Consider the following 24,842-nt stretch of genomic DNA (forward strand, 5'->3'; position numbering starts at 1 on the left):
CAGCATGAGTAGGGAAGTCTGCAAAAACAGACGACACTGGGAGTGAGAGGGGGACTGTAGGTGAGTGAGGCAGGGAGGCCGTGAGTGACAGACTGCAGGTGAGTGAGGCTGGGAGGCCATGAGTGACAGACTGCAGGGGAGTGAGGCTGGGAGGCCGCGAGTGACAGACTGCAGGTGAGTGAGGCAGGGAGGCAGGGAGGCCGCGAGTGACAGACTGAAGATGAGTGAGGCTGGGAGGCCCTGAGTGACAGACTGAAGATGAGTGAGGCTGGGAGGCCCTGAGTGACAGACTGCAGGTGAGTGACAGACTGTGAATGGCAGACCGCAGGAGAGTATCCAATATGAAGGGGGACCCCTGACAGCAAAATTAGTAGGCAGGTGGTGCAGGGGAAAATTTTAACACAATATCAGTGGAAAATACCATCTGCCTACAAAGTAGGGATATAAATAAGTCCAAAATGGGTCAAAGTAATATTTACAAAAACACACACCAAAGCTGACGAAGAGAAAATTAGAGAGAAATGGTCAAACACACAGTAGAATACAAGATATCAGTTTATTTTTATATAATAAATCAAAATAATAATCAGTTGAGGTCAGTTTTTACAGTACACAAAATAAATATATACAAGTCCCACACTAAACAATCCAAAAAACAGTCATACTAGCATTCATTCCCACAACATACTCATATGCTCAACAAAAAACGAAACATAATCATACATAATAATTCCTAGATAAATTAAAACAATCAGGATCCCAGTGGGATAACAAATCCAGAAGTCTCGTGTTCTCCCAGTGGTGAAGGGAGACAACATCTCCAGATACAACCGAGACAATGAAGGCCAACGCACGTTTCGGTGTTGGGCCCACAAGGGGCTACACCTTCATCAGGGCAGTAGATGTTACAGTCGTGTGGGACACACAATAGCACCTAAAAACAATAAGGATATGGAGAAAGAAGACTTAGATAGCACATTTACTTCATATGTACTTTAACGAATCGCTACTCAGTATATAGCGAATCCAGTGATGATTTCACTAGCAATCAGAAAATCAAAAAAATCAATAAATCAAATAAGGATATAAAGCCAATGTCAGCCGTGGTGAGGTCCAAGGGCGACGGTGTGGAAAAAAGGGATATCCAAATTTTGTAAAAAAGTGCATCAAGAAACACCTTCAAGAGAGTAAAAGGACCAAGGAGAGATCAAGATATGGAGCCCAACGCTACACCAGTGGAGCAAAAGAGACAAGAATAATAAAACAAAATGTGAAAAAGAGATAGAACAAAAGCATGGAAGAATGAAACAAGTTTCAAATAGTCAAAAGGAGGAAAAGTCAGTACCTTAGTAGGATACAGGGCATCAGAATCGACCTCTAGGTATAAAGAGGGTCAGGGCCTCACAGGACTAATGGAGATAAGGTTCTACGAAGAATAAGAACAAGAGAAAAGGATCAAAGAAGCCCGGTATGATAGAATATGTACCGCGATAAATGCATTATTAAACCACGCTTACCCAAGAGATTCACAGTGCAGCAGGCTTATACGGGACCCGAATATGAAAAGCCGGTCACACATCACGGAGGGAAGGGGGGGAAGGACAAATCTCCAATGGAGAATTTTAGAGGATGAGCCAAAGGACTGATCAATTAATAGTTCAATGGTTCCTACACAACACGAAAGAGAAACAATAAAATAATAATGTGGAGATTGAAGAGAAATGATTGAAGGATTTCATGGGTATGTGTTCGAAACAAACAAACTAATAACATCGACAAATCTGTGGTATATGTTCCAATCAGGGAAAGTAAATGGGAGTTTGTGGTTTAATAAAGCATAGGCAAGACAGTTATCGGTAAAGCCGACAGCATGTACTAAATAGCAAAACGAACATCCCTCACGGGTGTTTACCAAAGAGGATATATGTCAAAACTTTAATGAACCGAGGTAAAGGGGGGCAGTGAGATAAAAGGAAACGGACCACCCAAGAGGTCAGGGAGGTTCACCCGGTTACAGGAGCACAGAGTCTTACCGCATATAGTCTTTGGTAGTTATGGAGGATAGAGGAGCCAAATCGTAGAGCCAGAAACGTATACTTCCGTGAGCATGTCTCAAGGCGCCAGTAGTTTAGGAAGAGTTTAAGTCCTTAATAAAGGAAACGCTAGAGAGTCTCACAAGAGCTTGCTAGCAAAGAGAAACAATAATAGAAATAGGACAGCCTCACCAAATATCCGATCAGAGGAAACGCGGCGGCCATATTGAACATAGAAAAAGAAAGCACCCAATCATAGGAAATAATGAAGGAAAATTCCTACATTGAAAACAGGGCATCAAACTCACAGATAGAGACAAGATTAGTGAACAGGTCAGGGCAACACCATTAAATCATATAGCAGAGAGATAGTAGGAAGCAGAACTAGGGTCATTCGTGAACAGGAAAGGAGTTTAAATAATTGCATTTTCCCACGGACAGATTTCATTGAGGCCTTGGGCTACCGCGTTCAGAAAATAAAACCAAAAGACTTCTCTCTTTTTTCTAATGATGGTGGGGTCCTTGCCAGTGGGGGTTCGAATTTTCTCCAGGATTGACCATTTAAGATCACGTTCTGTATGGCCACATTCAATCCAATGGGTAACAAGTGGGGCAGAAAGTTTATTGATATGAATGTTAGACTTGTGCTCTCCCATTCTAATTCTGCATTCCCTGCCTGATTCACCAATGTAGACCAACTTGCAGGGGCAAAGAATGGCATAAATGATGTTGGAGGTGCGGCAATTGGTCATTTCAAGCAGGTTTATGCTTCGTTCATTGATGTTGATAGTGTGCCCTACAATGGCATTGGGACAGGCCTGACAGGAGCCACATCGGTGATTACCTTAATGGTTGATAGTCCAGTGATGGATATCTGGCGGAGTGGAGGATTGTCTACGATTTTTCCTGTAACCAGATGGTTTTTAAGGTTTTTGTTCCTTCTAAAGGCAAAAAGAGGTTTGGACAGTTTGTTACAATCAACAATGTTCAAAAGGTACCATAGTGAGTTTATGGTTTGCCTTACTTTGTGATTGATATTGGAATGTTTGGTCACGCAGACCAGACGATCCAGTTGTTTTTCCTCCTTCTGCAGGAAAATAGACTCACGGTTGTAGTACCTTGCCCTCTTAAAGGAATTCTTGACCAGTTTGTGTGGATACCCCCTGTTGAGGAGTTTGTCCTTCAAGATGTCCGCTTGAGTGAGGAAGTCCTTCCTTTCAGAACAGTTTCTCCAGAGACGGAGGAACTGGCTGAAAGGAATACTTTCCCTTTGGCAGCGGGGGTGATAGCATTCAAATTGAAGCAAAGTGTTTCTCGCAGTGGGTTTAGTGTATACAAACAGTTTGTTATCTTTATGCTCAATCCATACATCGAGAAATTCAATTCTGCAATTACTGGAGTGGACAGTAAATTTGAGATTCTCATCTGCTAGATTAATCCATTGGATGAAGTCATTCAGAGATGCCTGGTCCCCCTTCCAGATGAAAAAAATATCATCAATGAAGCGGGACAAGGCACAGACGTTCTCATAAAAAGGGGCCATTTCATTGTAGATATTTATTTTCTCAAAGGAACCCATGTATAGACAAGCTACACTTGGGGCACAGGCAGCCCCCATGCTAACTCCCTGTACTTGTTGAAAGTAACTGTTATTGAACTCAAAATAATTCTACGTTAGTATAACATTAAGACATTGGAGAATAAAGGGAGCATTGGTGATCTCAGGTTCAGAGGATAGTATTACTTGGAGTGCAGTCATCGCTCCTTCCTGAGGGATATTAGTGTATAGGGACTCCACGTCCAAGGTGACTAGGAGTTCCCTATCACTCAAATAACGCATCTTCTCAATCTTGGAGATAAAATGGCCCGTGTCTTTGACATACGACTCCCACTTGCTTACAAGGGGATTTTAGAAATTGGTCCACATATTTGGATAGCGGCTCGGTGGCTGAGCCGATGGTAGACACGTTAGGTCTCAATGGAGGATCGAGAACATTTTTGTGGGTCTTAGGGACCCCATAGATGATAGGTAATCAGGTATGAAGAGGTGTAAGAAATTCAGCTTCCTTGGAGCAGAAATTTCCGTCATCAACAGCGGTTCGCACCATCGTCAAGATTCAATGTTTTAATCCAGGTTCAGGATTCATGACGATGCGCCTATAGTGTCTGGTGACCGATAGTAAATTCTCCATTTTTTCAATATATGTAGGGGTGTCAAAAATGACAATACCCCCTCCCTTGTCACACGGTTTTATAGTGAGTCGTCCATTGTCTCTGAGTAGGTTGAGGGGCATTACTTTCCGCTTTCGGAAGGTTACAAACAGGTTTGGGAACATATTTTAGGGTTTTTGAATTCTAGAGAGGACTGCCTTCTCAAAGATTTGGACCTCTGGTCCCAGTGAGTCCAAGGTAGGGCTGACCTCAACTGATTATTATTTTGATTTATTATATAAAAATAAACTGATATCTTGTATTCTACTGTCTGTTTGACCATTTCTCTCTAATTTTCTCTTGGTCTGCTTTGGTGTGTGTTTTTGTATATATTACTTTGACCCATTTTGGGCTTATTTATATCCCTACTTTGTAGGCAGATGGTATTTTCCACTGATATTGTGTTAACATTTTCCCCTGCACCACCTGCCTACTAATTTTGCTTTCATATTGGATATTTATTCACAGCCTTGTGCTGTGGGGGCTTGTCTTGTTTGTTTGTGTTTTCCCTATACCTGTGCACCTTGTTCTCCTTCCTTTGATTCTATTTATATATTTCTCTTACATTTTGTTTATTTTGTTTCTACATCCTAAATCCTTTTCTCTTTCCTTCTTGATTGTTTTATTTTGAGTCTCTTGGGTTTCTCTTCTTGTTTCATATTTTCTGAAACGTTAATTCTCTGTTTAGAATGGAGAGTATCAAAACCTTTGGGTTCTCCGATGAAGATTTTGCCCGTGTGATTGGAATGACAGCAGGTAGTGACAAACAGTTCACTCTATCTAAGGGCCTGGAGGAAGAGTGGATGAAACTCTTCAACCTTAAAAAGAAATCTAAACGAACTGAAGCCCATGCCAACTTTATGTTGGAGTATCTTAAAGCTGGCACCATCCCCATTGGCTTAAGAGTTCGAAACATTACCGGCCTCTTCATTGAACTTAGACAATTTCTGGAAAAATGGGCGCTTATTTCCAATACACGTTCCAGAGATTGGATGATGTTAATCGTTGAGACTGCCAGGGAAGTCTTAGCCATTTTAAATAGAGAAATAGAGGAAATTGAAGAAAAATTCAAAAAAGAGAATTCAGTTGAAATAGGGAAAAGAAAGCTGGAAGAAATCTCTCTAGAATTAGATTCTTTTTCTGAATATCTTCTTAAGAGAAAGACAGATAAACTTAGAAAAGATATCAGACTCTCCTCCCAGGAACGGGCTTATCCCTACCTCACATCTAACTTCTATACCATCACGGAGGACAGCAACTCCGGCTACTTTAACAATGCCGCCCCCGCTCGATGGGGTAATAAACGTATTGTTAATTTTTCTGACACCACGGACTCGGATAGTGAAGACCACTCCAATTACAACCCCAACGATAATCCTATCTATCAACCCAGACAGAAAACTTTTGAGAGATCCACTACCCCAAACCATTTTTTAGGGAACCGCAGAGGGAGTTTCCGTCCCAGGAACCGGAATCCCAGACAAAGGGGCTTCCATCAGGATCAAAGTCAACCTCAGATGTATATACAAACAAGACAGCAACAGTATTGGAAAACTTAAGTACCATCCCAGTGTTTAACTTATCTGCCACTGTTATCAGTACGGAAGCGATCACCTTGCTATCTAGGGGCCTTTCCTTTGTCCCCTCTGTGAATTTTAACAAATTTGAATTCATGAGGGACCTTCACTCCTTTTTCTGAAAAATAAGATTAAAACATTTTTTTCTAACAAGATCTCCTTCTGAGACCACCAACAATCGGTCTGGACTGAAACCTCCCTCTGAATTCACCCCTACCTTGGACTCACTGCGAACAGAGGTCCAAATCTCTGAGAAGGCAGTCCTCTCTAGAATTCAAAAAACCCTAAAATATGTTCCCAAACCTGTTTGTAACCTTTCGAAAGCGGAAAGTAATGCCCTCAATCTACTCAGAGACAATGGACGACTCACTATAAAACCGTGTGACAAGGGAGGGGGTATTATCATTTTTGACACCCCTACATATATTGAAAAAATGGATCATTTACTATCGGTCACCAAACACTATAGGTGCATCGTCATGAATCCTGAGCCTGGATTAAAACATCGAATCTTGACGATGGTGCGAACCGCTGTTGATGACGAGTATTTATGCTCCAAGGAAGCTGAATTTCTTACACCTCTTCATACCCGATTACCTATTATCTATGGGGTCCCTAAGACCCACAAAAATGTTCTCAATCCTCCATTGAGACCTATCGTGTCTACCATCGGCTCAGCCACCGAGCCGCTGTCCAAATATGTGGACCAATTTCTAAAACCCCTTGTAAGCAAGTTGGAATTGTATGTCAAAGACACTGACCATTTTATCTCCAAGATTGAGAAGATGCGTTATTTGAGTGATAGGGAACTCCTAGTCACCTTGGACGTGGAGTATACATTAATATCCCTCAGGAAGGAGCGATGACTGCACTCCAAGAAATTCTATCCTCTGAACCTGAGATCACCAATGCTCCCTTTATTCTCCAATGTCTTAATGGTATACTAACGTAGAATTATTTTGAGTTCAATAACAGTTACTTTCAACAAGTACAGGGAGTTAGCACGGGGGCTGCCTGTGCCCCAAGTGTAGCTTGTCTATACATGGGTTCCTTTGAGAAAATAAATATCTACAATGAGATGGCCCCTTTTTATGAGAATGTCTGTGCCTGGTCCCGCTTCATTGATGATATTTTTTTCATCTGGAAGGGGGACCAGGCATCTCTGAATGACTTCATCCAATGGATTAATCTAGCAGATGAGAATCTCAAATTTACTGTCCACTCCAGTAACTGCAGACTTGAATTTCTCGATGTATGGATTGAATATAAAGATAACAAACTGTTTGTCTCTCTATACACTAAACCCATTGCCTCAATTTGAAAGCTATCACCCCCGCTGCCAAAGGGAAAGTATTCCTTTCAGCCTGTTCCTCCGTCTCCGGCGAAACTATTCTGAAATGAAGGACTTCCTCACTCAAGCGGACATCTTGAAAGACAAACTCCTCAACAGGAGGTATCCACACAAACTGGTCAAGAATTCCTTTAAGAGGGCAAGGTACTACAACCGTGAGTCTATGTTCCTGCAGAATGGAGGAAGAACAACTGGATCGTCTGGTCTGCGTGACCAAACATTGCAATATCAATCACAAAGTAAGGCAAACCATAAACTCACTATGGTACCTTTTGAACATTGTTGATTGTAACAAACTGTCCAAACCTCTTTTTGCCTTTAGAAGGAACAAAACCTTAAAAACCATCTGGTTAGAGGAAAAATCGTAAACAACATCATTTATGCCATTCTTTGCCCCTGCAAGTTGGTCTACATTGGTGAATCAGGCAGGGAATGCAGAATTAGAATGGGAGAGCACAAGTCTAACATTCGTACCAATAAACTTTCTGCCCCACTTGTTACCCATTGGATTGAATGTGGCCATACAGAACGTGATCTTAAATGGTAAATCCTGGAGAAAATTCGAACCCCCACTGGCAAGGACCCCACCATCATTAGAAAAAAGAGAGAAGTCTTTTGGATTTATTTTCTGAACGCGGTAGCCCAAGGCCTCAATGAAATCTGTCCGTGGGAAAATGCAATTATTTAAACTCCTTTCCTGTTCACGAATCCTAGTTCTGCTTCCTACTATCTCTCTGCTATATGATTTAATGGTGTTGCCCTGACCTGTTCAATAGTCTTGTCTCTATCTGTGAGTTTGATGCCATGTTTTCAATGTAGGAATTTTCCTTCATTATTTCCTATGATTGGGTACTTTCTTTTTCTATGTTCAATATGGCCGCCACGTTTCCTCTGAATCGGATATTTGGTGAGGCTGTCCTATTTCTATTATTGTTTCTCTTTGCTAGCAAGCTCTGGTGAGACTCTCTATCGTTTCCTTTATTAAGGACTTAAACTCTTCCTAAACTACTGGCGCCTTGAGACATGCTCACGGAAGTATACGTTTCTGGCTCTACGATTTGGCTCCTCTATTCTCTGTAACTACCAAAGACTATATGCAGTAAGACTCTGTGCTCCTGTAACCGGGTGAACCTCCCTGACCTCTTGGGTGGTCCGTTTCCTTTTATCTCACTGCCCCCCTTTACCTCGGATCATTGAAGTTTTGACGTATATCCTCTTTGGTAAACACCCGTGAGGGATGTTCGTTTTGCTATTTAGTACACGCTGTCGGCTTTACCGATAACTGTCTTGCCTATGCTTTATTAAACCACAAACTCCCATTTACTTTCCCTGAATGGAACATGTACCACTGATTTGTCGATGTTATTAGTTTGTGTGTTTCGAACACATTCCCATGCAATCCCTCAATCATTTCTCTTCAATCTCTACATTATTATTTTATTGTTTCTCTTTCGTGTTGTGTAGGAACCATTGAACTATTACTTGATCAGTTCTTTGGCTCATCCTCTGAAATTCTCCATTGGAGATTTGTCCTTCCCCCCTCCCCTCCGTGATGTGTGACCGGCTTTTCATATTCGGAATCCTGTATGAGCCTGCTGCACTGTGAATCTCTTGGGTAAGCGTTGTTTAATAATGCATTTATCGCGGTACATATTCTATCATACGGGGCTTCTTTGATCCTTTTCTCTTGTTCTTATTCTTCGTAGAACCTTATCTCCATTAGTCCTCTGAGGCCCTGACCCATTTTATACCTAGAGGTCGATTCTGATGCCCTTTATCCTACTAAGGTACTGACTTTTCCTCCTTTTGACTATTTGAAACTTGTTTCATTCTTCCATGATTTTGGTCTATCTCTTTTGCACATTTTGTTTTATTCTTCTTGTCTCTTTTGCTCCACTGGTGTAGCATTGGGCTCCATATCTTGATGTCTCCTTGGTCCTTTTACTCTCTTGAAGGTGTTTCTTGGTGCACTTTTTTACTAAATTTGGATATCCCTTTTATCCACACCATCGCCCTTGGACCTCACCACGGCTGACATTGGCTTTATATCCCTATTTGATTTATTGATTTTTTGATTTTCTGATTGCTAGTGAAATCATCACTGGATTCGCTATATAGTGACTAGCGATTCGTTAAAGTACATTTGAAGTAAATGTGCTATCTAAGTCTTCTTTCTCCATATCCTTATTGTTTTTAGGTGCTATTGTGTGTCCCACACGACTGTAACATCTACTGCCTTGATGAAGGTGTAGCCCCTTGTGGGCCCAACACCAAAACGTGCGTTGGCCTTCATTGTCTCGGTTGTATCTGGAGATTTTGTCTCCCTTCACCACTGGGAGAACACAAGGCTTCTGGATTTGTTATCCCACTGGGATCCCGATTGTTTTAATTTATCTAGGAATTATTATGTATGATTATGTTTAGTTTTTGTTGAGCATATGAGTATGTTGCTGGAATGAATGCTAGTATGACTGTTTTTTGGATTGTTTAGTGTGGGACTTGTATATATTTATTTTGTGTACTGTAAAAACTGACCTCAACTGATTATTATTTTGATTTATTATATAAAAATAAACTGATATCTTGTATTCTACTGTCTGTTTGACCATTTCTCTCTAATTTTCTCTTTGTCAGCTTTGGTGTGTGTTTTTGTATATATTACTTTGACCCATTTGGGCTTATTTATATCCCTACTTTGTAGGCAGATGGTATTTTCCACTGAGACTGCAGGAGAGTGACAGACTCCAGTTTAAGGGTGAACCCCTGAACCACAAACTACGACTGAGTGACATGCTGCAGGTGAGTCAGGTTGGGAGGCCGTGACTGACAGTCAGATAGAGTCTGAATGGCAGACTGCAGGTGAGTGACAGACCCCAACTCATGGGGGGACCACCTAAAAGACAATTTGTGAGTGAGTGACAGACTGCAGGTGAGTGAGTAGCGCTCACGAATGAGGGAGGTGATGCCAGTGACAGACTCCAGCTTAAAGGTGAATCCACTACACGACAAACTGCGAGTGGGTGACGACTGCACTTGAGTGACTAGAGCTTATGAGTGACAGACTGCAGGTGAGTGAGTAGAACTCATGAGTGACAGACTGCAGGCGAGGGAGATGCTGGCAGTGACAGACTGCAGTGAAGGGACAGGATCACCTTCGTGACAGACTGTAGGTGAGCAGAGGTCATGAGCGAGTGCAGGTGAGTGAGTATCGCTAATGAGCGAGAGAGTGCAGGTGAGTGGGTAGCGCTCACGGGTGATGGAGGTGATCATGCCAGTGACAGACTCCAGCTTAAGGGTGAAACTACTAAACGACAAACTGCTAGTGGGTGACAGACTGCAGGTGAGTGACTAGAGCTCATGAGTGACAGACTGCAGGTGAGTGAGTAGAACTCATGAGTGACAGACTGCAGGCGAGGGAGATTCTGTCAGTGACAGATTGCAGTGAAGGGACGGGAATACCTTCATGACAGACTGTAGATGAGCAGAGGTCATGAGCGAGTGCAGGTGAGTGAGTATCGCTAATGAGCGAGAGAGTGCAGGTGCGTGAGTAACGCTCAAGAGTGATGGACTGCAGGTGAGTGGGGTGAGCTGGTGGGCGACAAACAAGGCATGTGTGGTCAGAACACCCTAAAGCAAAGACTGCGGAAAACATTTAAAGGTTACGTTACAAAAACGGCCTCTTCGACTTTTATAACACTTAAGTGTTTCAGATTTGAGTGCGAGAAGTCTTTCTGTTCGTTTAAAAAAACGTTAGCAGACAAGTGTAAAAAGCTACAAGTACTAAGGCAGGTAACAATTTAGCACAGAGTTCGAAAGTTTCTGAACAATAGTGCTACTTCTAAAGCGAAGATTAGAAAAACCTCACATTAGCTGTCCCACAGAATGCTATTGCAAAAAACACAAGTCTGGATTGAAGGGGAAAGCAGCGAGGCTGCAACAATGGTAAACAAGTGCTCGTTGCAGTCTGGATCAGGTAGTGGCAGCGATGCTACGGGCTGTGGCGCAGTATGTGATTACACGATTGCAGCACAACTGAAGCCGTGTGTGTGTTGCTCAGGGTGATCAGAAGTGCACGCGCGATGGGAAAAGTGAAAGCAGGCTGGCGAGTGGTGTGCGATGTGCGCGCACCATGATGAGAGAGGAAAGCCAGATGGTGCCTCTGCTCGTCATTGTGCGCGTAACCGCACGCCCTATGCCAGCCAAAAGCGTGTGGTCGGACTTTTAAAAGCCAACACACTAAATGTCTTGCCAGAGACAGTGCATGCGTTGGCTCAGACGAGACCTAAAAATGAGCACTTTATCTCTTTCTGTTGGCAGCACAGAAGGAGGCCGGCTGCATGCTCTCTGCAGAAGGGAGACAAGGTGAGGAGGAGGGTAGGGGGCCCAGGATGGAGCTTCTGCCGTTGCTAAATGTAGACTTTCAAATGTGTGTATATACCGGATATTTATAGGCACATATTTACATGGCTACGCAAAAACCGGACAGGCCAGATAAATAAGGCTTTAGTCCTACTTTTCTTTTTGGCCTGTCCCAGTTTCTGGTTCTAAAGATATGGTCACCCTAAAGCAAATGGATGTGCGAAGCATCGAGCCAATCACTCCAAGAGGTGTAAGGCAACAATTACAAGCAAATGATGCAGTATTTGGCCCTGTTATACGACTGTATTCCAGCAATAAATCAGCAGTTTCACAGGCATTGTGGCCATCTCCTGCTTTCCCACTCTCTGATCTATCGCTTGTTCTGCTGACATACTAGGCGCGTAAACAGAAACCAATATACCATATCTAAGAGCTTTCTCTTTCTAACTTGACCGCCTTTCAAATGTTATCTCCGTCACTTCCCTGTTACCTACATCACCTCCTACTGCTCTCTGAAGTGACCATATGGCTGCTTAAAGGGCCACCCACTGAAGAGAAAACACATTTCTCTTTACCTAGTTCTGCACCTTCAGCAACCTCCAATAATAAGTACTCATGAATGTTCACTTAATTGATGATGCCGATTGGGGTTTTGGGACATACTGTGATATTCATCGGATGGCCGCTTTAACAGGTGCTGAGCAACTATATATTTGGGGTTTGACGTAACACAACATTATCCTAAAACGTCTCTGCCCACCTATCAGATTCTCAAGGCAGCAGGTAAGTCCAGAAAGTGTCATCTTCTTGCACCTCCACAAACAGCAAGGCGTCTCAAATGGCTCTTTGGTAGCTTGCCCCTTACCTAATGGAAGTTAGTGCCCTCCAAGGCTCCACATCCCCGTCAATCAAACATGCCATATTCGTATTTTGTCTTCAAAAACAAAAAAGAAAAGATGATCGAGCCATGAAGAATTCTGAGGGAAGTCTTGTAAAGAGAATTGGCAGACCTGTGGTAGTCCTATGGAAAGCAACAACTTGCTTCAAGAGAACCAGGAGGTGGCAATACAGTTTTGGCAGATATCATATGGAGTTCTGACGCTTCCAGGCTTCTCAGAGGCATATATTGTGGTAATTCAAGCTCTGCAGCAGTGCCAACTGTGTAAATGGCCTGTCGAACCTAGCACGACTTTTGAGTGGATTACGATGAAACAGATATGAGTGAATTTGATTCTCTTGCGGACTAAAAAGTAAGGTTAGCAGCACCATTAGGGTTGATTTTAAATGGTTACTTTTACCTCTAGGCTACTCTAAATGAATCACACCAGCTCCAAAGGCCAGCTATACAAGGTGATACCCAGAGGCACAGGGGGATTCATAATGCCTCTGCAACATCTCGAGTTGGATAAGGTCCTTTGGATCTCCCTAAAAGGACAGAAAACAAAGAAGCCTCCTTTAACCCAATCAAACACAACAACACTTTCAATTCAATTCAATCTTTATTTCGATCAATTAAGATCATAAAATACATTTTACAATAAGAAAAAGGCACTCGACCTATCATTAAAAAATACAAAATATCAGTATATAAAATTAATATACAATCATTATAAATATCCAAACATTAAAAAAAACTTTCATTCACCAGTTCCTGCACCCAAGGTGAACTCCATCACCATTGTGGAATGTGGGAAATCTGTGACTCTGTTTCAAATAGGATTTCCCTTCCAGATACTGTCAGATGCCCATGGCGAGAAGGACCCATTCCAATGCAACATGCTCAAGAAAGAAGTCGAGAGTTGCAGCTGTGTGAGAAAAATCTCTTATGGTCTTGTAGGAAGATTACTGGTTCCTTGTGTACACTGTGCCACACTGAAAATAAAAGCAAATAGCTGTAGTAAGTCCAGAACCAGTAGCCACAGTCTCTTAGGGCCTGAGGAATCCTTACCCAACGACACGGGTCCCAGTCCAAAAGAGGTATAACCTCTAACTACTGTGCTTCATTCACAAAACCTTCTGCCAAATGCTGCAGTATGTTTACGGGCCCTAGCCGCACATCAATCCCCTTTAAGTAGCATGAGGCCAAGCCATTCCTAGTCTATCACTGAGTTCAAACTCAATTAGATGGAACAGAAACTCAAAGTCATCAAAAAGCCAAATGAAGCTATGAAAATGCATCTGTGAAATGTGCAGTTCTTCTCTGAAGCAAATATTGTTTTATTCAAGAAGGGGCTGAAGACTACGATTTTCATGCATGAATTTGGATCCAATGTATTTTCCACGGTTCAAGAGTACTCCTCCGCTCTCCTGCAATCAGGGCTAACCTTCATCTCTGTGTCAGAATCCAGTTACTTTGTGGGTTCTCTTCTCTAGATCCATCCCCCACCTAACCTTAGAAGCACACCCATGGTGAATGGCTAAACACGAAATACTGCATCTTGCGACCAGCAAGATTAGGTATATTTAGAATTATTTTAGAGGAGCCCTGAGGCAGCCTAATAGCTTCTGAAAAACAAAGAACCATGTTCATGGGACTGTGGAAGGAGACTCTGTAAAATTACATGGGCTCTGCAGTTTTAGAGACGAACAAGTGATGGGAAGACTTGCTGTGGCAAGAGGAGGTGGAAGAGGGGGTATGTTTCTGATATGAAAATGGGTGGGGGTGGTCAATAAATGGGGCGCCTCGGAAGAGGAGGTGCTTCGATCGGAAGAAATTAAGGGTTTCCGTAAACAGCCCATCTCCATGCAATGGGCCATGCTACTGTATTCCTTCAAGCAGGAAACAACAGAGATGCCTTTATCGCAAAACACCCAATCCCCTATGGCAGAGGCGCGACACGGGGCGATCTGACATAGCGCCTCCCCGGAGGCACATTTAATACTTTCTAGATTGTCACCCCGACCTCCCACCCAACACACACACAGTCCATCGTCTAGTGAAAACGCTTCAGCCCGCAGGTCCCTATCGATCGATATAACCTCAGGTGCAGTGTACCCCAGTTACGTCACCCCGGTTGAACAGTTCAGATTCTTCGCACAAACATAGCTAGATGTAAATCATAGTGCTAGGGTCGCAGGCTAGCGCGGAGCACACAGTACATACTATAGGCGATCTCCTACAGAAACATGCTTTGCACTTGTATGCCCTCCCACGTCGACCGTGTCAAGTAAGTCAATGTCATGATGTATGATTTGAAGGATGTTTATTCCTGCAGTAACTGCAATGTATGTACAGTGTGGAAATCAGAAATGCCAATAAAAATGATTTTGCAAGAAAAAAAAAATGTTTCTGATATGAATAATCTACACATCTTTGGTTCTCTAAAAAAATGTAAATGATTATGCACTTAATAGGGAAAACAGCAAAAAAATGAGCTTCGGAATTGAAAATAAAAAACAGAGCCTTTGGATTTATTTTATTTTTTGGTAACTGTCTGCTAAGATGCACAATGATGCCCCCTTTTCCTCTGAGGGAAGTTACCTATTTAAGGAATGCAAATTTGCCAATCTCGCACTTGTACCCGTGTTAACCTATACATCAAAAACCTATGCCTAACTCTTTTAGTAAGCTTTTTGCCACGCCTTAATGAAACGATACCAAAGAGCAAATCAAACACTCACCCCCAGTCAACTGAACGCCTTAATGAAACAGCACCGTCTTCACCTCTCCCATCAATGGGTGAGTGTGGCACTTTGTATGACCTTGACTGTGAGTCACCTCACACTGTGGGTCTCTGAAAACGGATGTCCTATAATATTTACATCAATTTCCGAGAACAAACAAAATTTCATAACTTAGTGACCTTCACTCAGTTAGGCAGAATATGAAGCTTGCCCACACTTACATACAACACCGCATGCTTGCAACTTGCAAACACATACACGATACCTACCCTTCTTACTAGGTAAAATGTTGATATTATTATGTTTGCAGTTTTATGTAGCGCGGACATGCCCAAAGGTCTTAGAGCGCTTTACAAAAAGCAGGATATATGGGATACAGCGAGTTACATTACTAGTAATCAAACTCAAACGATTGCTTCAGTGGATGTGTGCAGGAGTAACCACAAGAAACAGCAAAGCTATTAGGCAGAGGAAATACACACTTACAGCATCAATTTAGATGGAGGGCCAACTAATGAAGGTAGGTCAGATCTCCGTGGAGCGAGTAGATCAGTGTCGTCGAGGGTATAAAGTCTATTGACTTGCAAACTTTCATATATTTTTTAAAACATCAAGAGATTTGCAAAGTGCACGGTACGAAAGTTTCAAACAAGCATTTGCAATGCAATAAGTCTCGCATTTGCGAGAATTTAAGCTTTTGTCATTGTAAATGGCAATGCCTTTTAGTTATATGTTTTGATAATTAACACATAAATAAAAGGCATTGTAATGTACAATGCCAATATCTCAAACTCTTGTAAATGCAAGACCAATTTCACTTCAAAGAAGCGGCAGCCATTGTCTCAGGCTGCTTAGAAAGTGAAAGCGCGCATGGCGCTCTGAATGTTGCAGGAAAGCATGTTGTAACTGCAATGGGAGAAACTACTTAAACAAAATAGTGCTTACAGACTAAAAAAGTCTCACCGTGTAACAACCAAAGTAAAAGAGCCAGTCCTCATGGGAGGTTACGAATGAAGACAAGGCTGTACTAAGGAGGGACTAACAAGCCTATTAACGATTCAGAAGCCAGCATTTACGAAGGACAATGACACAAACCAATGACAAATATGGGTGATGAGTGGGCGAAGCTTCTATTCCATACTCCAATACAGCATGGCTCGCAGAGCAGCGCAAGCACTGCCCAGGCTCGACCTAAAAAATAAAGAGCACTATGAGCAGCCCTTTGGGGAACCGGAAAAATGGCCTCCATTGACAAGAGGGGAGGTGTGGGGCAGCGGTCAGAGCGGCTGATTCCAGAGCACGGGGATCACAGCTCAATCCCCGGCGCCAGTAGCAGCTCAGCATCATGTGATTCTCGGCAATAGCTTACCTGACGGCCCGCAGCGCCTTGAAACCTTAAGGGGTGATATGTTCGTTTTTTTACAAATATGGATTAATATTCTAAAAGGCGACACTCAGAGCTCAGCACGGAGGAGGCTTTTTTGCCACTCCAGCTTCCCACCCTACCACTGACGTTATCTCAGTCAGCCGGCTCTGTCGAGGCCTTTGAAGTGCACCATGTCTATTCTCCTCGTTAGTGTTGACTGGGTGTCCAAATGCCACCCCTCCCTCTTCAAAAACAATGACGCTGTACTGTTACACAGGAGATGCAGCCTGAACTCTCAACTTTCTCACTGAAGTAACAATCAGCAACCTGAGTTCTTTCGTGTCATTTCAGCCAAATGTCAATTGCTTTTGTTGGGGGGGGGGGGTGTTTTGTTCAGTTGCAGTACAACTATGGTTACCAATTTAAAAATATGCTGTTTTTTGTACCCATACCTCCACTCTGATCAGATTGTGTTAACAGAACTGGCAGAGACATTTCCATAAGCAAGTTTGAACCATGAAGTTAAATCTCAGATTATGTTCTCATTACTTTATATGAGGTGCGCACCGTTCCATGTGTCATTTGCCTATGTAAACAGTTTCAGTGGCTCTGCACTCTGTAACTCATTTGCCAAAGAACATTTAAACTCATATTATTCTTCCCCAAGCCCTTCTCCCACTAGAGGGCAAATCAATGTAGATGAATGTTCACCTATATCGGTCACTGCTGAAAAAACTCCAATATTAGTGCAAAATGATACATTTGAATGTTTTGAATTGTTTTCATTAAAGCTATATTTACATCTTTACAGACGTTGACAATGACAGTACTTTGCAGCAGTGTGTCTGCGCAGCCAGGCTGTCATTTGACTTAAATGTTTATATCTTTAAAGGGTTATTGTCTCTCATGGTTACTTAGAAAGTGTGCAGGTTTCAAGGAAACCTTTAGAATATTTTATTGAAACATTCACATAGCAGAACTCAAGTGCATTTAATATGGCATTGGGCTTCTTGCTTCTACTCTTCACACTCGCCATTGAATACTACTTTCCTCCTAGGATGATTTGCTCTCTATCACTACAGTTTCATCTTCGATCTCTTTAGGATCTCAATATCTGGAACACTGCAATATATGCTTTCCTTGACCCCAGGGGCGCAGGGAAGGAACAATATGTCTCTCTCTATTTAGTGGGACAAGGCGATGGTTCACTGAGATGTGACCCGCCATTTCTGTAACAGAATCTTTCCTATGTGAAAGATTACACGGGACTTATCTGTGGGTTCTACTTGACACTGCACATGGCACTAGGATTCTCCGAAGGTAAAATCTTTCACCAGGATGGACCTGGTTGTTGTATTCGATCCACGCTCCATCATAGTCAGTCATTTTCACTTTCTTACTGTTTTGGTAATGTATAAATACTTTACACATGGCCTTAAATTAAGCCTGTCTGCTCGGTGCTATAACTACCAGGGGGTTGAGCTCAGGTTAATTCAGAGGTGACCCTGACAAGGCTTGTGATTATTCCGTGAGGTGGGTAGTCACCCACCCCAAATAATAATCCAAATTTCTTACACTAGGTTATATCCATACATATTTACGCCTGCTGTCTCCCACACTGCACAATGCATAACTGAAAACGCCTTTGTTACACATATTTTGTCCAGCCAGCCCCACTGTTGCCTCCCTCCCTCAGCCACTTACCGGCCATCACAGGAGGGTGCACGTGTGATCCACAATGTTGTGCTCCAGAAAGTCCCACCCACAAGACATCCTACTGCATGAAATGGTCACTGGGTGGTGGGGCTCTTGTTTTGTAGAGCGCCTTGCAAAGTCCAATGAAATCTGAACATTGTTGCTAATTTCACAAATGATGACATTTTACTTGACAACAAGAGCATGAAGTAAAATGGGCCCGCCCATTCCTCCTACCACATCCTCAACATTCATTTCTTTTGTGACAGGGCCTGTTGTCTTTTGGCATGTGTCATTGTCATGCCATTTCACAGCTGATTCATGTAGCGCTCTTACATAAGTCCCTTATCCAACATTCTGGTAATTCTTTCCAATCATTTATCTGTGAGCACCTTTGTCTTTTGCTGGTTAGTCACAGCATTCACATGATCACTTTTTTTTTACTGCCTGTCTTTGCCTTTTACTTTTTTGGTGTTTATTCGATTCCTATGGAAGGGATAATTCTTTTTGAACATTTGGATTCTGTGTGAACCAAACTAGTCGCAGAATTTTAGCAACACAGTTATGCAGCACTAACTGATCTAGGTGTAATCTTCATCTGTGGAATAAACGTGAGCAGATGCTGCTAATAGCCAGGGTGCTTCCACGCCATCATTCCCACTAACTAATACCCTGATATGTTAGAATTAATCCTGGTCTTTTCAACATCCTTTGGTCCTATCCCACTTGCCATACATGTAAATGATGTAAACGTCACAAGTTCCACGCATTTGTGCCAAAGTGGCTTGCTTCCTCTTATGTAAAAAAACTACTCTCAAATCGCAAGAAATACATTTTAAATATACATTTGCTTTATTCCGGTGGCATTCAAGACTCATTCATCATAGGCAGAGTTGGTGATAAATTGCCTAAGGGTGGACACTCCCAATTCTTTGTAATCCACCTCTTCTGAAAACTGTACAATTACTGTGATGTACACATATGTACACACATCTCCGTATCAGCCATCATTCTTCTAACACTAAGTTGTGTGATGTAAATTATTGGGTCCATTACATTGTGGTGATATTTCTGTAACTGTTCAAGACCTGCTCTGTCGCAGTGGCATTTTATTCTTGAAGCCCTGGCAGTGGCCATTATGGTGTCCTGAAGAAAATCTTGTGCCAACCTCAACTCACCACCAGCGTTCGGTTATCGTCTCTGCGTGGTCTGCCTTCCAGACGCTGATGCATGGCAGTTTGTTTTCTTTTGGTACAATTCCATCTAGAGTACAGACCTACACGTCACATCTTATCATTTACAAATTCAATTACAATGCACCAGCAGATTTACAGAATGTCCCCTGTTCTGTAGGGTACCGTGCACTGTAAAAGGGTCATGGTCTTGTCACATACACAAGCCCGCATATGCTTCAAGCACTCATGTTGTAGGCCATTTCCTATGCAATAGTCACAATGTGAAATGACAGAAAACATTCTATTCTGTAGCCTCACAGCATGTTTTCGGATGGTAGATGGCATTTTATGCACAGGAACCTGATCTGTTTACCCAGGCATATCAGCCTTTGAACCACCTTCAAATGGACCCAAAGGAATCATGATCCAGGCATCCCAAACAATGAGTCCAAATGACCCTCTGCTTTTTAAAAATGCCAGTGCCAGCCCACAAACCAAGGTAAGTGGCAGAAGCGGTCCGTGCAGGTAAGAGTGGTAAGACGGTAGGGCGGGGTGGGGGCAGCGGGGCAGGGTATGGGGGTGAAGTCGACCGACAAGGTAAAAAAAAATATAAAAAAAAGAAAACCACCTAACTTGCGCTCGCTGCATTTGCCAACTCTGCGATTAGCGAGCGCAACATACTTTTTTTTCTCTTTTATTTCTTATTTTATTTTACCTCGTTGTCGTCTGTCACCTCCCCCCTACCCCACTCCCCCACCCCAGTGCTCTTACCTTCATGGGCTGCTCCTGTAGGGGAGATCAGCTCACTTGAAGACTGTGTCTGGCATTTGATTCCACTGAAATGTTGCTGTACCTTTAATCTTTAAAAGATAGTTTCACCCTGGAATGGGTGTTCTCTTTAAGGAGGCTGCTCTTAATATGATCAATTGGCATCCTGTCCCTCAGATGCCAAAGGTGAGAGATGTTTCTCATCTTCGGTGTCATGGACAGCCAGTGCTTATCTGTTGAGTATATTATGTGTACTTCAATGCGCCCTTCAAAGACATTTTCTTTAGAGCCAGTGCAGCGACAAGTGCAGGGTTTTGACACTGTGGTTATTGGTACAAACAGTACATACAAAGCAACCAAGCATCCATCACCATGTAGGTCTTCTGCAACAGGCCTCTGGCATAGCCATCCTCACTCGACTCTTCCCTAAATTAGAACCAAAGCAAAACACCTCAGCAGTCCACCCCTTTTCCACACTGCACCTGGTAGAACTACCAGCCTACTGTAAAGTCAAGAGAACTTCCCATCACCTGTCCCGTTCTGAATATTCAATAACACTGCTATGTATATAAAATACTGGTTGATTTATATTACTTCATGTATTAATTGTGAATCACTGCTTTATAGAAAGTAAAAAGATAGCACCAACAGTCAAGCATAACAAATTTCAGCAATGTAATAAGAAGTTTGCCAGGAAGCCAGAAAACTGGTCTTTGCAGCTATAAATTTACAATTAATGTAGAACATAGAATATTCATGATATTGTGTTTATATTACAAATTAATCACAAAATATTGTTGCAGAGACTGGTATGTGATATCAAGGTGCTCCTGGTGATGGCGCAGCGCACATAACAATGGTTTAAAAAAATTATATAGTGCATAGACAATATATACAAACATATACAGACCTCACTACTAGGACAAATTGCATCTAAATCCATACAAATACTAGTTCCAGATTATATGTGGTCCAACCATCATCTACACCAAACGTAGCCTGAAGTAGCACTTTACTCAGAAAAGCATGCTTTTATTTATGTGGTGTAAATCCTTTCAGTAGTTTTAGAAATGTAAGCATTTAAAAACCCTAGTGTGTCTTAAAGGATTAATGCTTATGTATTTCGTTGCCATTTTCATCATGGAGAATTCCCAGATTGGATCTGCAGATATTCACGATTATAAATTGAAAAAAAAAAAAAGTATTGATTGGATGAAGGAATCTTTTCTCACATTGTTAATTTCGGATACATGGTTTGAAAGTTGGAACTGCAGATCCAAGTGCTCTGATTGGCTGGCCACAGAGAACAAGTTCTCTTGCAGGTGCCATTTGAGGATACAGAGCACAGCCACGAGGTTTTATTGAGGCCCCTCAAAAGGGTCACCTATTGTTTAGATTTTTTTAAAAAATGGTGCGGGGTTGACAAATCCTTGTCAGAATTTGTTGAAACCTGTAACCTAAGATGATGCCGAAGTCTGCGGTACCTGTCCCAAAAAGAATCCTTTAAAACTTTGTGTTTCATGCTGTTTGTTAAAGCAAAATGCGTCTTTGCATCAAAACCTGAAGCGAGGACACACTTTTAGTTAAAACAGTGCTAAATTATGGATTTGCATTTTGCATAATTATTTGAAATTTTCCCAAAATATTATTTAATTATACAAAAATGAATTATGTGAATAATCTTTTTTCAGTGAATATATAGTATCAATGAACATTTATAAAATAAGTACCAAAACTGTAATCCTCTCTTACACCACTCACGCAAAAAAACTGTTTTTGATAATTTTTTTGATATTTCTGTTTAGAAGTTCGAAATATTAACAAATGTATTGCATTGCAATATAAAAAAATAAACTACTAACTTTCAATAAACTTAGGATATTTATACATCTCATACTGCACAATTCCTTTTGTTCTTAGAGCAAAAACAAGTGCCTTGCTTGGCTTGGATCTCCCTTTGAATTCAGTGGCTTTTCCACCCAAATCCACTGAATACTCCTATAATAGCTAACAAACACATTTTGATGGACATGAATATAGCCATCATTGGAGAGTCAAGGAAACTAAAGAAGTTTTGTAGCCCTTGCAAGCAAACTATTCAGTCACAACATAGTGGTGCATAATAGACAATGGTACTCTCTACTACTTCTCATCCGCTCCAGAGCCTGGACGAAGTCCAGACACACTTCAGTTTTTCATTTGCCTTGTATTATTGTCATTGCTCCTTCCACTTTCTCCCTACAGCTCCCCTTCTAGAGCAAACAATCTTCTCATCCACACTGCGTTTCCCACTCTTTTATTTGTTTTATATTTTCTACATTACAAATTTTCTAACATTCTGCAATGTTTTATCATAGTAACACTGTAACTGCTCTGTCACCCTAACTACTGTCACTTTTTGCATTGTTTGCAGGATTTTTTGTGAACATAAAGGGGTGATTTACTAAGATTTTATGCCTTATTTGCGTCGCAAAAGTGACACAAATCAGTGCAAATTATTTTTTTCCAATTTACTTTCCAGCGCTATACTTGTTTCGATCTGGAAATAACATGAAAGTAATGCAAAGCAGCGCATAGCATTACTTAGCGCCAAGGGGACGTACCATGGGTGGAACTTGGGCTTTCCTATGAACCACCCATGGTTTCTCAAGCTAAACCCAATTTACTAATCAAAGTAGACAGGATTAAACATCAGGAAACTGTTCCCTTTTGAAGTTTGTGCAAGGAAGTCAGCTTGAGACTTTGCTACGATCACCATTGGCAAGCACTCCCAAAAGACACAACTTGTCCTTTCTGATAAGCGCCTTCATGTAGTTTGTGGGGGTAATCCTGATCATTCTCCATTGTTGTCTGAGGCTCATCTTCAGGATATGGTGAGGAGATTATCAGATGCCTCCAACAGCCAGTAGAGAAGTGTAATCTTGATCCCATCTGAAGATAATGTAGGAGTGCACCATACTCACAAATAGTCAGCACTCAAATATGCTCTGTCGTGACTAATGTACTATCGAAAGTGGGATATTATATATCAAAGATGTTTTGTTTGAACATGCATTTAGAATGTGATTTGAAATGTAATTCTCGTTTACCCTTCATAATGGAATGTATGTTGCTGAGCTGTTTCTATTGCAGGTGGATAACCTTCATTATTTAGAATAAAAGAGTCTTGTATTAATAGATAGCAAAGCACGAGAAGGAGGAGTAGGCCAAAGGAACCACTGTAATGAGAAAGGAGAGGAATTCTCATGGGAAAGGAGTGGCCAAGGACGAGAAGAGATACAGTGTTATCTTGCTGGGAAAAGTAATGAAGTTTTCCAATTGTACCAGAGCTATGGATATTTCCCAAGGAGGAGTCACATGAGAGAGTTACGTGAACTGGAAAGAACGTTATGTGCTGGGTTTAGTTAGGGAGAGAGTCCATCTTGGGCTTCCTTAGGGAACAGACCTTAGCCAATGCGTGTACGTCTTTACGCTACTTGACCCACTATCTGCGTTTTCTATCGAAGACTCTGATGGCTGACACTTTCTTCTTTTTTAATTTGATTATGTCCTTATTCAAAATTCCTTAGTTTACGTTTGCCCTTTTAGGTAGTGTAGGGAATGTAGGTTAGTCATGCTTGTTAAAGATAATCGTCTGATGCAATTTAACCTTCTTCATTATTTTAGAGTTAGTCATTTGCTTTGTACAATATACGGTTCATTTCTAAAGGAGATTTGGACTTACTCTAAACCTTTTATATTTGTATATGATTATATTGAGAGTAATCTATATTGACTTGTTTCTGTAACTTATAATTAAACTCATTAAAGTCAGATCAAAGAGTTGCATGGATTAATGTGTGGCCACATTGGTTACACTATTCTGAAATGGTAATTAGTGATTAGATGCCTTTCACCACTCACTCTACTAGAAATACCTGTCCCCTCTGGATAGAAATGTGCAAATGGGCCTAGATTTTAACACAAGCATGAGAAGATCGCCTCACCTATATGTCATAAATCCTCAGCAGACGCTCTTTAGTCAGTCTGCTCCCCTTCATCTGTCTTGTCATGGGCTTCCCGTAATTATGATGAGGAAGAGGTTGTGTTTTCCCTCAGATTCTTTGCCTAGAGGAAAGTTTATTTTGAAAGAAGAATTGTAACTTGTCATTTCTTATCTGTCATCTAATCTCCAGCTTCCTCAGGATGTGGATCAGCCCTGCACGAGGGGTGATTGGTTCAGATAATTTCAAAGGCCATCAGTCCCTAAGGTGCCAGCTATTCCTGCTATCCATAATCTCTGAAATGTGAATGTCGAGATCCGGAGAGAGTTTCGGTTCATGGGGAGACTTTATCCCATGGCACAGAGAGAGATTGAGTTACCGCACATTTCGACTCTTGATCCTCTCCTTTCTAATCTGACTGGTAAACCTTCTTTACTTACTGAAGATGACACCTTGACTGACCCTGTATATAAGAAGGTAGAGGATGCTCTTAAAAGGGCCCATACTGGTCTCCGTCTTTCATTATGTTCTGAAATGTATGCAGTAAACACTTCCCAGTCATTGGTTAAGCATTTTCAATCTCTCCCCTCGTCAATCCGCATGCAAGTCCAGGCAAAGTTCATTTCGGATTTCACTTTCAATAATTTGAGGGCATCTGCAATGGCCTCGGCAAGTTCTGTGGCAGACAGACGTCAATTGC

At 41.8% G+C, this 24,842-nt stretch overlaps 1 protein-coding gene across 1 annotated transcript in view; it reads right to left on the bottom strand.

The window, feature by feature from the left end:
- The window catches only part of STK32A (serine/threonine kinase 32A), a 636,628-nt gene that overhangs the window by 388,362 nt on the left and 223,424 nt on the right, over window positions 1-24,842 (bottom strand). The window lies entirely within an intron of this gene.

The sequence above is a fragment of the Triturus cristatus genome, chromosome 7 (assembly GCF_964204655.1).
Source record: "Triturus cristatus chromosome 7, aTriCri1.1, whole genome shotgun sequence".
Classification (NCBI taxonomy): domain Eukaryota; kingdom Metazoa; phylum Chordata; class Amphibia; order Caudata; family Salamandridae; genus Triturus; species Triturus cristatus.